Source organism: Pongo abelii, chromosome 13 (assembly GCF_028885655.2).
Source record: "Pongo abelii isolate AG06213 chromosome 13, NHGRI_mPonAbe1-v2.0_pri, whole genome shotgun sequence".
NCBI lineage: Eukaryota > Metazoa > Chordata > Mammalia > Primates > Hominidae > Pongo > Pongo abelii.
Window position 1 is genome coordinate 104863584 of NC_071998.2, and position 12484 is coordinate 104876067.

A 12484-nucleotide genomic window follows, 5' to 3' on the forward strand; every position below is an offset into this window, starting at 1 on the left:
GGTATTAACTATGCTTACAACTTAATAAGAAAAAGAAAACAACCTATTAAAAATGGGCAAATGATAAAAGAGGTAATTATCAGAAGAAGAAATACGTACAGAAAATTATAGAGTGATATGTCAGTAAATATATAAAAAGATGTTCAACCTCATTAATAATCATATAAACATAAATTAGATATGGCTATTAATATGGTTAGGCTTTGTGTCCCCACTGGAATCTCATCTTGAATTGTAGTCTCTGTAATCCCCGCTTGTTAAGGGAAAGACCAGGTGGAGGTAATTGAATCATGGGGGCAGTTTCCCCCAGGCTGTTCTCATGATGGTGAGTGAGTTCTCACGAGATCTGATGGTTTTATAAGGGGCTCTTCCCCTTTCTCTCAGCCCTTCTGCTTCCTGCTGCCTTGGGAAGACGATGCCTTGCTTTGGCTTCCTGCCGTGATTGTAAGCTTCCTGAGGCCTCCCCAGCCATGCTAACTGTGAGTTCATTAATTCTCTTTCCTTTATAAATTAGTCTCAGGCAGTTCTTTATAGTGTTATGAAAACAGACTAATACAGCTATTTTTACCCACCTGGTTAAAAAAATATTGATATGATCTGTATGGTAAGGGTTGAGGGGAAATGGGAAATCTCAAATGTTGTCGGTGAAAGCGTAAATAGGACTTTTGGGGAGGGCCACTTTGCATTAATTATCAAAATTGTAAATGCACCCACCCCTGACCTAGTAATTCTACTTCTAGGAATCTAGTCTATAGAAATACTAACATGAATACACAAGATTATACCAGGTGCTCAGCACAGTATTGTTTTTAATAGTGAAAAACTGAAAAGAACCAAAGTGAACAACAATATGAGGGAATGGTTACATAAAAGGTAACACAGCTGTGTAATGGAGGCTAAACAACCATTGCCAACAATGTATAAGCTCTGTGTACCCAAGTGGAAAGATGTACCCGTATGTTAGTATAGTAAAGAAAGCAAATTGCAAGATAGGGTGGGTGATAAAAGCTGTCATGACACATAGTGTTTTGGAGCGGCAGTGGGTGGGGGAATTAGTCATGATGGCTAACAGTTTCTGCCATGATCCACTTTTGGCAACACATTAATTTGAGTTTCCGGAATAATTGAGGTAACTTTCAGGTGACACCATGAAGGGTCTTTGAAGGGATTACGCTGTGAGACTCTCAATAAAGAAAGCTGAACTTGCCGGACACTGAGTCTCACGCTTGTAATCCCAGCACGGTGGGAGGCCGAGGTGAATGGATCACTTGAGTTCGGGAGTTCAAGACCAGCGTGGCCAACATGGTGAAACCCCATCTCTACTAAAAATACAAAAATTAGCCAGGCGTGGTGGTGTGCGCCTGTAGTCCCAGCTACTTGGGAAGCTGAGGTGGGAGGATCACTTGAGCCCTGGAGGTTGAGGCTGCAGTGAGCTGAGATTGTACCACTGCATTCCAGCCTGGGTGACAGAGTGAGACTCTGTCCCAAAAAAACAAAAACAAAAAAAACCCCAAAAAACTGGACTTGTCTTAGGCTTCAAAATATAATAATAATAGTCAATGGAGAGATGGTGCTGTGTGCCCAGCACTGTTTTTGAGTCCTTCACATATACGAATCTAGGCAGGCTTGGGTTCAGATCCTAGTTTTGCCACTTACTAGCTCTAGGTCCCAAGGGAGGGCACTCCCTCCCTTCTCTGAGTGTCCCTTGGTAAATAAGGAGACTGCTTGAAAGGAGGTGACCTTGGTGAGGCACCCACTTCCTGCACACAACTCTCCACAATTCACTGTCATCCTAGGGGTCACTTTCTTTAACCCTCATCATGGGAATTCAAAGCTTAAGCTTAGCTTATTTACCAGTTTCCTTTTTTTGTAAAGCTCTGCTATCAACTTTCCTAAGATTTATTCATGGTTTGGCTTCAAATGTTCTATTCTTGAACTCTTAGGGCACCTCTCTGAGTCTTGAAGTCATTCGGTGTCAATTTTATTACTTCTCAGTCTAGGTTGTCCCGCCCTCCATGACCCACCGGAAGCCTCTGGCTGTGTGTGACATTTTAAATACTAACTTTGGGGCTCTTGTCTTAAAGGAGGAATTAAGTTCAAACTGTGGCTCTTTAGACATACATAAAACATAAACTGGGCTTTTAATGGAAAAGTCACCTTCTCATAAGCTCTGCCAGGCATGACTGGGACAGGCTGATTTAATCCGCTCCCTTTTTCAAAATCAAGAGCAAATATTGGTTTACCCACAACCAAGATGACCTTGGGCCCATTTCTGTTGCAGTAAAACTGCAGTAGGTGCTCAGATGCAAAATGCAGCAATGGCTGAGCCTCTGATTTGGGGTCATCTACCTGTAGCTAGTTAGGCAAATAAACACTTTCCATTTAAAGTGGACTTTTCACAGGAAGGAATCCTTCAGCCAAAGGAAGGAACCTGGAGGTGTGGAATTTCAGGAATCTGGGGAGTCCTTGAAGGCAGAGACCTCTGTTAACATGTTTGTGTGTTCAGCACTGGGCTGACTGCATAAGGAAATGGATGGCTGAATGATTTAGATTGTTACATAATTTACTCAATACGTTTCAGAAGGTCCCTCAAAAGTGAATCTGGAGGACACAGGTTAACTGGCTGGCTGTTTAGAAACAAATATTGACATTCTGATTGGATGAAACCAGGTGAGATGCCAGCTTGGTGTGAGGGCAGAGACCCTGGGGATCGGGCTGCCTGGCTTCCAAGCTGGCCTCTGCCGTTCACATCTGAATGGGTAGACAGAGTAAGGCCAATGGCCCTCCCCAATGTGAGTGGGCCTCACGCAATACTTGAAGGCCCAAAAAGAACAAAAAGGTTGATCTTCCAACTGGTAACAGGAAACCCTGCCCGACTACCTTGAGCTGGGGCATCCGTCTTTTTCTGCCTTTAGGCTTGAACCGAAACATTAGTTCTTGGTTCTCAATCCTGCCGGCCTTCAGACAGGAACTTATACCAGGCCTTTGGACCTGGACTGGAACTCCACCATTAGGTCTCCTGGGTCTCCAGCTTGCTGGCTGCAGATCTTAGGACTTCTCAACCTCCATAATTTTGTGAGTCAGTTCTTTATAACAATCTGTACACACACAAACATGTAATATGTTTATTATACATAAACACATATGTATAATGTGTTTATACATATGCATGCTTGTGTATATGCATATATATATTCTATTGGGTCTTTTTCTCTGGAGGATGCTTCCTAGTGCCAGCCACTATGATTTTGGTGACATTAACATTGGGCCTTTTTTTGTTTTTGCTTTCCTTTCAGTATCCTTTCTTTTGCCCTGGTGGGTCTTTTGACTCCTAACTCCCAAATCTGCTAATCCACACTAATATGGGTGTAATGAGGGAACAAGTACCTTCAGGGGATGAAGAGCTAATTAATGATGATGTAAAACATTCTCCTGGTGCTTAACATGTGGTGGGAACTCAGTAGCTGTTATTTGTGATTTTTTAATGGTGCAGGAATTGAAGAGAAAGCTATGTGTCTCGTTTTATAGAAGCGGCTGCTGAAGCTCAGAGGGGTAGAGAGGTTACCCAGGGGCACACAGCCCATAAATAGTAGAGCTGGGATTCAAACCTCTTATCTGTGGGAAGCCAAACCCCATGCTTTTCCTGAGGAACTCTGATATGGTTTGGCTGTGTCCCCATCCAAATCTCTTCTTGAATTGTAGCTCCCATAATTCCCTCATGTTGTGGGTGGGACCCAGTGGGAGATAATTGAATCATCGGGGTGGTTTTGGTTTCCCCCATCCTTTTCTCATGGTAGTGATTAAGACACAAGATCTGATAGTTTTATAAGAGGAAACCCTATTTGCTTGGCTCTCATTCTCTTGTCTGCCGCCATGTGAGACATGCCTTTCACCTTCTGCCATGATTGTGAGGCCTCCCCAGCTACGTGGAACTGCGAGTCCATTAAGCCTTTTTCTTTATAATTTACCCCATTTCAGGTATGTCTTTATCAGCAGTGTGAAAACAGACTAATACAACTTCTCATGGCTGATTGGCTCATTGCCCCCAAATCTCTACCTCCTCCATTAATAGAATTGTACATCCTTACACTTGTTGTGGCTTCCTGGTGGGCAGGGATTACCTCTCCATCCTTTGACTTTGAGCTTGGCTAGATGACTTACTTTGGCTAAAGGAATGTTAGCACATGTGATGTGTGCAGAGGGAGGCCTTAAATGTGTGGCATGGTTTGACTTGGCCTTTTGTGCCCTCTGATCTGCCATGAAAACATGCCCAGAACAGCTGTTGGTCTTAGGAGCAGATTGAGTCCAAGTCAAAGCCTGCAGTCAACTCAGGCCAACCTGCAACCTGGAACACAGCCAAGCCACTCAATCTACAGACTCACAAGGAAGAAAAATAAATGCTTATTGTTGTAAGCCACTGAGTGTTGGAGTGGTTTGTTACACAGCATTGGCGCAGCAATTGCTGACCAATACACTTCCCTAAACGGGTATCTTTTAAAATGGCTCAAGTGGAGAGACATGGAGAGAACTATGATGTTTGAGTCCCTGGAAAGCATGCAACAGACATTACTGATCCCCAGGTCTCCTTTTCCCCTCAGCATATGGGAAACTTTCCAGCCCTCAAGTTAATCAGGGCCACATACATATTTCTGGCTTGTGAAATATAATAAGAAATGCCAGGCGGCACTCTCAGGCCATGGCAGTGTCATTCCAGTGCACTCTCACAGTTTCTTTCTTTCCCTGCCGCAGTGGTTGTGGAGGACGCCTCAGGTGGAGACGTGAGTCACAAGACCAAAGCAGCCTGTATCATGAGTCACTTCACTAGAATCACTGTGGATTTTCATGAGAAATTAATTTTGTAGTGGTAAGGTACAGAGATTTGGGGATTGTTTGTTCCTGCATCAGCCACATCATTGTGACGAAAATACAGCGTGAAGGAAAGATGCTGGGAAGGGCTGCAGTTGCCACCTGCTCATACCTCAATTCCAGTTTTCACCAGTTAGGGAGAAAGGTTCTGCTACAAACTTGCTTCGAGACCCAGGAACATCCCTGGCCCCTCTTCCTCAGTTTCCTCAGTGGCCGCATGGGGGTTCACTGGCTCTTTCCTAGGAGCATGTGCAGTTGGCCCCAGCCTGCTGCTGGCCCTCAGGTGATGTGAATGTATTCAGTGGGCTCTCACCCAGAGAGGGACTGCACTGTGCCAGCAGGCAGGGCTCTGGGTGTGGAGGTGTGACTTCATTGGCTTTCATGAGGCCTCTTTATGCAGAAGCTAGGGATCTGCAGGCTCTTGCAACACTTGACAAACCTGTAAATATGCATTTGGAGTCACTACTGCCCAGTCTTTCTGTGAAAAATGCGTCACAAAGCCAAGTTCAGAGAACAAAGCTTTTTGATCAGCCAGAGGAAATCACTTTCCTCATTTTTGAAATGAAATATTTGTCTCTGTCCTGCTGACTCTTGGTCAATGTTTAAGGTTGAGAGAGAGAGAAAGAGAGAGAGAGAGAATGGACTTAAGGGTGCTTTGTAAATTATGAACTGCCAGGTGCCAGATATGCAGAGGTGAACACAGCAGAGATCCTGGCCTTTCCTTGCTAGGGAGCTAGTCAAGTAACTAGATGACCCACCACTCAAGGTAGGAGAGTGACAGCTGTGGAATGGTGGAGGGAGAGAGAACTGTCAACAAGGGAATCAGGGAGGACTTCCTGGAGGAGATGTAGTTGTAGGAGTGGGTAGAATGTTCACAGGAAAACAGAACAGCATGAGAAAATGTGTTGACAGCACACTGATGTGCACAGGGAACAGCAAAGAGACTGGCCTGGCTGTGCTGGAGGAGGAGCAACAGTGTTATCCCTGCCTCTACTGCTGAGATATGCCATAGGCATTAAGAGCAGATGCTCTGGGTAGCTTTTAAGTCCTGGCACCATCACTTCTTGCTCTGTGACTATGGACAAGTGACTCTGCTTCTCTGAACTCTGGTTCATTCACCTGTAAAATTGGGATAATAATATGTACCTTAGAGGGTTGTGAGGATAAAATCACGTGCAGTAGGCAAAGGCCTGAGTACATGTGGTTTTTACCCCATGAAGTGTAGCTAAGGATGGTGGCCTGGTCCAGGAGACTAGATGACACACGAGAGGAGGAGTTGGTGTCTCCCAGTTGGCAGTGGCATCTTTGAGTCGCTGGTAAACCCTGTGTGTTGAGCTCTGGAAAGATCAAGCCTTCTGGAATCAGGGAGTTCTGGGCTTGTATCGCAGTTCTGGCACTTTTTAAATGTGTGACCCTGTTCTGAAATCTCCCAGAGGTTGTGTCCCTTCCTCTATGGTGCATTGGAGGTGCATTGGAATCTCAGTTGCAAAGACTGGATGCCCCCTGTGCCGTCTTGAGAAAAGAAGGTTTACTGTAAGGAAGTGCATGGATGGGGAGGGCACCAGGCTTAGGAGAGGCTCTGGGAATGTGCTTCTGGTTAACAAGCTCTCCTGTTCTCTAGGGAGGTCAGCTCCTTTCTCCCCTCACTACCACTGGTTTGGTCCCAAGGGAGGGAGAAGAATTAGAACCCTATTGGGCAGAGCCCTTTGGGCCCACCATGTTTTCGGTGGTCAGCCTGTAGATGGGTCCTCTGTGGGTCAAGTGCCTTCCTGAACCAATCAGTGGCTCCCTGTGCATAGGAAAGCCAGGGAGGCTTGACTGTTGGGTAGGGCAGCCCTAGTGCAGAAGATATTAATTTCCTCTCGAGAATCCAATGAGCCAGTAGATATAACTCATGAGACCAGATCCTGACTGCAAAGGTTGTGGTGGGTTTGGGCAGTTCAGCACCCAAGGACCTAAACAGAAACCTAAACAGAGACTCAGTGTAACTGAGAAAAACAAGATCAGCATCCCTGGCAGAAAGGAGAGATGGAGGCTTGGAAGTAGAGCCTGGGGGTCCCAAGGGGCAGGTGGCAGGGAGCAGCATGGATGAGTGGAATGCTGCCAGACCAAGTTTGAGGGGTCTGGATTTTAGCCCCAGCTCTGCCAGAGAGTTCTGGTATGAATTTAGCCTGGTTCCTTAACCTCTCTGGACCTCATAATTCCCCCAGTTATAAAGTGGATATAACTATACCTGTCTAGCTTTCGTCTGTGGCTGTTACACAGGATATGCATTTAATTTTAAGGTCACCGATGAGATGTAGTGGTATGAAAGCAGAAACCAAATCACCATATTGCAGAAATGGAAACTCATGGCAGAAGATAAGCAATACTGTTTGAGATATGCTCTCTGAGCCTTTATTACGTACAGAGTCTTGGGCCCGGCATAATGACGGGCAAGGAGGTCCATCCACACTCTTCACTGCAGCTAGAGGGACTTTTCTAATATGCACATTGGCTACTGTCATTCACCATCCTGAAACCAAAAGACTAGTAGAGTCTTTCAGGCCAAGTTAGAAACATTTATGAAGAGTCTTAAAAAGGCAGCTATGAGGGGCTAGGTAAGAGCTCAGGTTTTGGAGGAAAGTCCCCCTATTTTCAAAACCCTTTTCTGATACTTACGCCAAATCTTTGAGTCCCAGTCATATTCCCCTCGAAATTTTCCTCCCCCAGTGACTGCCTTGTAGAATTGTTGTAAAGTTTATAAGACATCATACAGAGTATGTGGTCTGAGTTATGCTAAGCATTTCATAATTTTGGATGCTATTATTAGTATTATTGGTAATGTGGCACTTTGAAGACTACTTTTGCATCTGAACAGGTGGTAGAATCCTGCTTCAGGAAGGAGCTGTCTTTGGGGAAACACCCTGTGAGGTCCCTTGGGGAGGAGGAGGGCATGGGCTAGGTAGGAGCCGAGATATCAGAAGATGGAGGAGTTGCTCTGTCTGAGGCACAAGGAGGCACTTGAGGTTCTGTTTTTGGGAAAGAGAAGTGAAGAGGTGAGAAAAGAAAGGGTACACAGAGAAGGATAGGTGCAAAGACAGGGGAAAGGTGGGTAAAACCCACTGTTGGGAGTACCAGGGGAACCTGGAGCAGCATCCCATTGGGGAAGCCTCCTGTTCCACCTTGACATTGCTCACCTGTCCTCAACATAGGGTCCTCCTCTGTCCCCTACACTTCCTGGATTGAGGAATGCCTATGGTGGTCATCAGTGCTTTCAGGGTAGATTTTGATGGGGGTGGGGCAGTGGGTTGGATCTCCAAGCTGGGACAGACCCTCATAGCTGGCTTAAGTGGTGAAGGTCAGAAACAGCAGAGATGGCCCCGGCCCTGGAAGGTCACTGAATCTTGAGCCAGGCTTTGGGCTTGTGCAGCTCCCCCCTCTCACCCCCTTTGCACGGTAAAACAAAGTTTACTCCGAGGAAGAAGGGAGTACCCATCTGACCTCTGAGTTACACTGGAATATCCACAGTAATAACAATCATATCTGTGTAATCAAATCCTTGAATGTGCCAGGCATTGAGCCAAGAACTCTATATGTATCCTTCTACTTAATGCTCAGAGTGAACTTCATGAAAAACGAAGTCCAGAGTTTAAATGACTTGTCTGAGTCATAGAGCATGTCAGTAGAGAGAACAGGTTCAAGTGTTGCCAAAATGACTTCAGAGCTGGCCCTCTTAGCCATGACAGTGAACTTGAGCCAGGTCTGTGAATGACTAGATAGTCAATGTTACAAAAACAGAAAGCCAGAAACAGGTGTGAAGGTGTGATTTTATACGTATCTATATACAATTTGTATATAATAACTACCATTTCAAAGGATGGGGTATTACTGAAACCAACAGGCTACTGGGAAAATCAAATCAGTTTATATCACATGCTAAAACAAATCCCAGATGTTTGTAAGATTTATATGTAAACAGATACTCATAGATGTAGAATAATTTGATCTTTGGGCGCAGTGGCTCACGCCTGTAATCCCAGCACTGTGGAAGGCCAAGGTTTACAGATTGCTTGAGCTCAGGAGTTCAAGATCAACCTGGCAACATGGTGAAACCCCATCTCTACTAAAATTACAAAAAGCTAACCAGGTGTGGTGGCGTGTGCCTGTAGTTCCAGCTAATTGGGAGGCTTAGGCAAGAGAATCACTTGAGAAGCCAAGATCGCACCACTGCATTCCAGCCTGGGTGATAGACACCCCTACCCCCTAAAAAGAATTTGATCTTCACTCTGTAAGAGCATTCTAAACATATGCATAAAGACAAAAACCATGGGAGAAAAAAGATTGATGTTTTTAACTGAATAAAATTTTGAAAATTCCACAAGGCAAGAATACTTACACAGATTTGAAAAGTCTGATAATAGAATGGTCAAAATATTTGGAATATAGATGGCAAAGAGCCAAGAGCTCTTGTGAATTAATAAGAATAAAGATGAAAGGGTAAGGGATGTGAAAAGGCAGTCCAAAAATATGTGACTAATAAATGTATAAAAGTATTCACCTTTGCCAATAATAAAATACATTTGAATTAAAATAATCATTTCCTCTCTCACTGACGATCTGTTTTGTGCTGCTTTAACAAAATACCACAGACTAATTTATAAAGAACAGAAATTTATTTCTCACGATTCTGGAGGCTGGAAAGTCCAATATCAAGGTGCCAGCATCAACTATGGCAAAAGGGCAAGAGAACGCTCCTGAGAGAGAGAAGGGGACCAAACTCATGCTTTTATAAGAAAGTCACTCCACCATCACAAATCCACTCCTACTCCCACAATAACAGCATTAATCCATTTATGAGGGCAGAGCCCTCATGCCCCAATCGTCTCTTAAAGGTGCCACCTCTCAACACTGTTGCATTGAGAGTTGCATTGGGATTAGCCTTCCAACATACAAACTTTGGGGGACACATTCAAACCATAGCACTCACCAATAGTCCAACATTGAAAATACTCAGTATTGGTGAGTGTAGTTAGAAATGGGAGCTTTTAGGCTAAGAGAAAATCACTGGTACAACTACTCTGTTGGTGAGTAAAACATGATGTGGCCGGGCACAGTGGCTCACGCCTGTAACCCCAGCACTTTGGGAGGCTAAGGCAGGTGGATTACATGAGGCCAGGGGTTCGAGACCAGGCTGGGCAACATGGCAAAACCCTGTTTCTACTAAAAATACAAAAATTAGCCAGGCATTGTGGTGCACATCTGTAATTCTAGCTACTGAGGAGGCTAAGGCAGGAGAATGACTTGAACTTGGGAGGCAGAAGTTGCCGTGAGCCAAGGTCACACCACTGTACTCCAGCCTGAACAACAGACCAAGACTCTGTCTCAAAAAAACAAAAACAAAATGTATCAAAAGTCTTAAAACTACACCTGCCTCTGCTAGCAATTCTACTTCTACAGTTTTATCCTGAGAAAGTAATCATGGATGTATGCAACTATTTAGCAACCAGAATATACATTGCAATATTTTTTTTAATGACAAAATAAATTGAAAACAACCTAAATGTTTAATAATAAGTAACTGGTAAATTATGGGGGATCTACACAACAGAATAAATCCTCAACAACCACAAAATTTGACAGTGTAGATCTAGTCTTAATAACAAGAAATTTCTAATTTTATTCTTTAGATAAAGCACGTTACAAAATAGTGTAAAGTGTGACCTCATTTTGTAAAAAATATGTGAAAATAGATACAAATTTGCAAAGAAAAAATCTAGAAGATATTAAAATATCAATATAACTGGGAAGTGGGATTTCTGGTGATTTGTTTTTTATCTTTGCTTTTGTTTTTGTTTTGCTTATTGCTATTTTTCCTTTGAAACATCTCATTGGTCTATAAAAAACATACATAGACCAATCAAAACAATAGAGTGATTTTGCAAGATGCAGACATAGCAGTACTTACAGGGAAATTCACAACTTTATACAATGTTATCTTCAGAATGATAAGACAACCAACTTTATGTACTAATAAGACAACCAACTTTATGTACTAGAAAAGGAACAAAAATAAGCCAGAGGAAAATAATAAATATAATAAAGATGAAATATAATATAAAAATATAATAAAATAAATATAATAAAGATGAAATATAATAAAGACGAAAGCTGAAGCAAATAAATTAGAGGACAACAACAACAAAATAACTCAGTGGAATTTATAAATGAAACCAAGAGCTAGCTCCTTAAAAGGACTAATGAAATATATAAACTTCTGGCAAATCCAACCACGGGGAAAAAAAGAACTCATGAACAAAATGAGAAACAGGGCGTAACCACCGATACGAAAGAGATTAACGCAGATAAGGATGAACCAAGCACAGTTTCATGGTCATACATCAGAAACACCTTAATCTAAATGGATAATTTTGAACAAATCTATAAACTCCCACAGGCCTCGAAATATGCACCTCATTTGTGTGACAAAAATCAGCCATCAAGGGAGCCCAGGCAGAAGGAAGTCCTTCCATCAAAGTATTCTGAGAGTCAGCCTTCCTTCCTCATGACAAAATGAAAACTAAATAAATGAATAGCAAGGGAAACCTCTGCCAGTGGCTCCATGTCAAGATTGGCCTCAAATGTTTTTAAGGCAAGTCAGGGCTGCTGGGCGAGATGACATCATTTGACAAAGCCTGTGATTTTCTTCCAAGCCACAAACCAGCTGAACAGTTTCTGCCGGGCCTCTTAGGTCATGCATGGCCTCTTTCGCTTGGCGAGGCTTCACACCTTGGAGCGTGCTTTGAGGTGAAGCTTGTGTATGTAGTAACATTCAACTTCTGGTCAAGTGCCAGCCTTTAAAACCACACCTACTTCTCATGGATCCTGCTTTGAGGATCCTAGTAGAATGGGCTCCTTGGATAAATGGGCTTCATGCTTTGATGGCCATGAACCTGGGCCCTGAGTACCTTGTCATGTTTGTGGATAAAAGTGAAACCTGAAAGGTGTGGGTGTTTCCTTGTACGTTCTTTGTTCTGGCATTTTCTAACTTAATCTCTCTGTAAACATGAGCATATGTTCATAATCATCACTGAAGAGTAAGTCTTAAAGTAGGTCTTTTTAAATGTCTATTTACAGGAAACTATTGCAGACACCAAATCCCAGTGATGGTGATCAGATGTTACCTAAGTATGTAGACTACTGCCTACCAAGCTGTACTTGTTGGAAGAGAAAGAATAATAGGTCATAAACCATTTTTACGTAACAAAGACTAATTTCAACATGCCATACCCAGAAGGAAATCAAAGGGGAAACATAAGGATGTCAGGTTTAACCTCCTCCCCCAAAGCTCCATTAATTCCAGGGCATCTGAGTTAAGAATCTCATGTGTTATTCCATCCCCACATTTCAGCCTAACCAGGGGCACCTGCATGGATCCACAGGGTGTGGGAGCTGATAGAGACTCTAAGGATACTTCTGTGATGTATAGATCAGAAGACAGAAACCCACTCAACTCTTCAATGAATTAATACAAACCACCAACCTGGGAGTGCTTCCCACAGGCACTTTGCAGGACTTAGGTTGATTGTTGGGTGTATTAGGGTTCTCCAGAGAAACAGAACTGATGGGGTGTGTGTGC

General features: G+C 43.3%; 1 long non-coding RNA gene across 1 annotated transcript in view; it reads left to right on the forward strand.

The window, feature by feature from the left end:
• Positions 1–398: 398 nt before the first annotated feature.
• The window catches only part of LOC134759797 (uncharacterized), a 148074-nt gene continuing 135988 nt past the window's right edge, over positions 399–12484 (forward strand). The window contains exon 1 of the long non-coding RNA XR_010136589.1: positions 399–479. This is a non-coding gene — a long non-coding RNA (uncharacterized LOC134759797). The remainder of the gene's footprint in view (positions 480–12484) is intronic.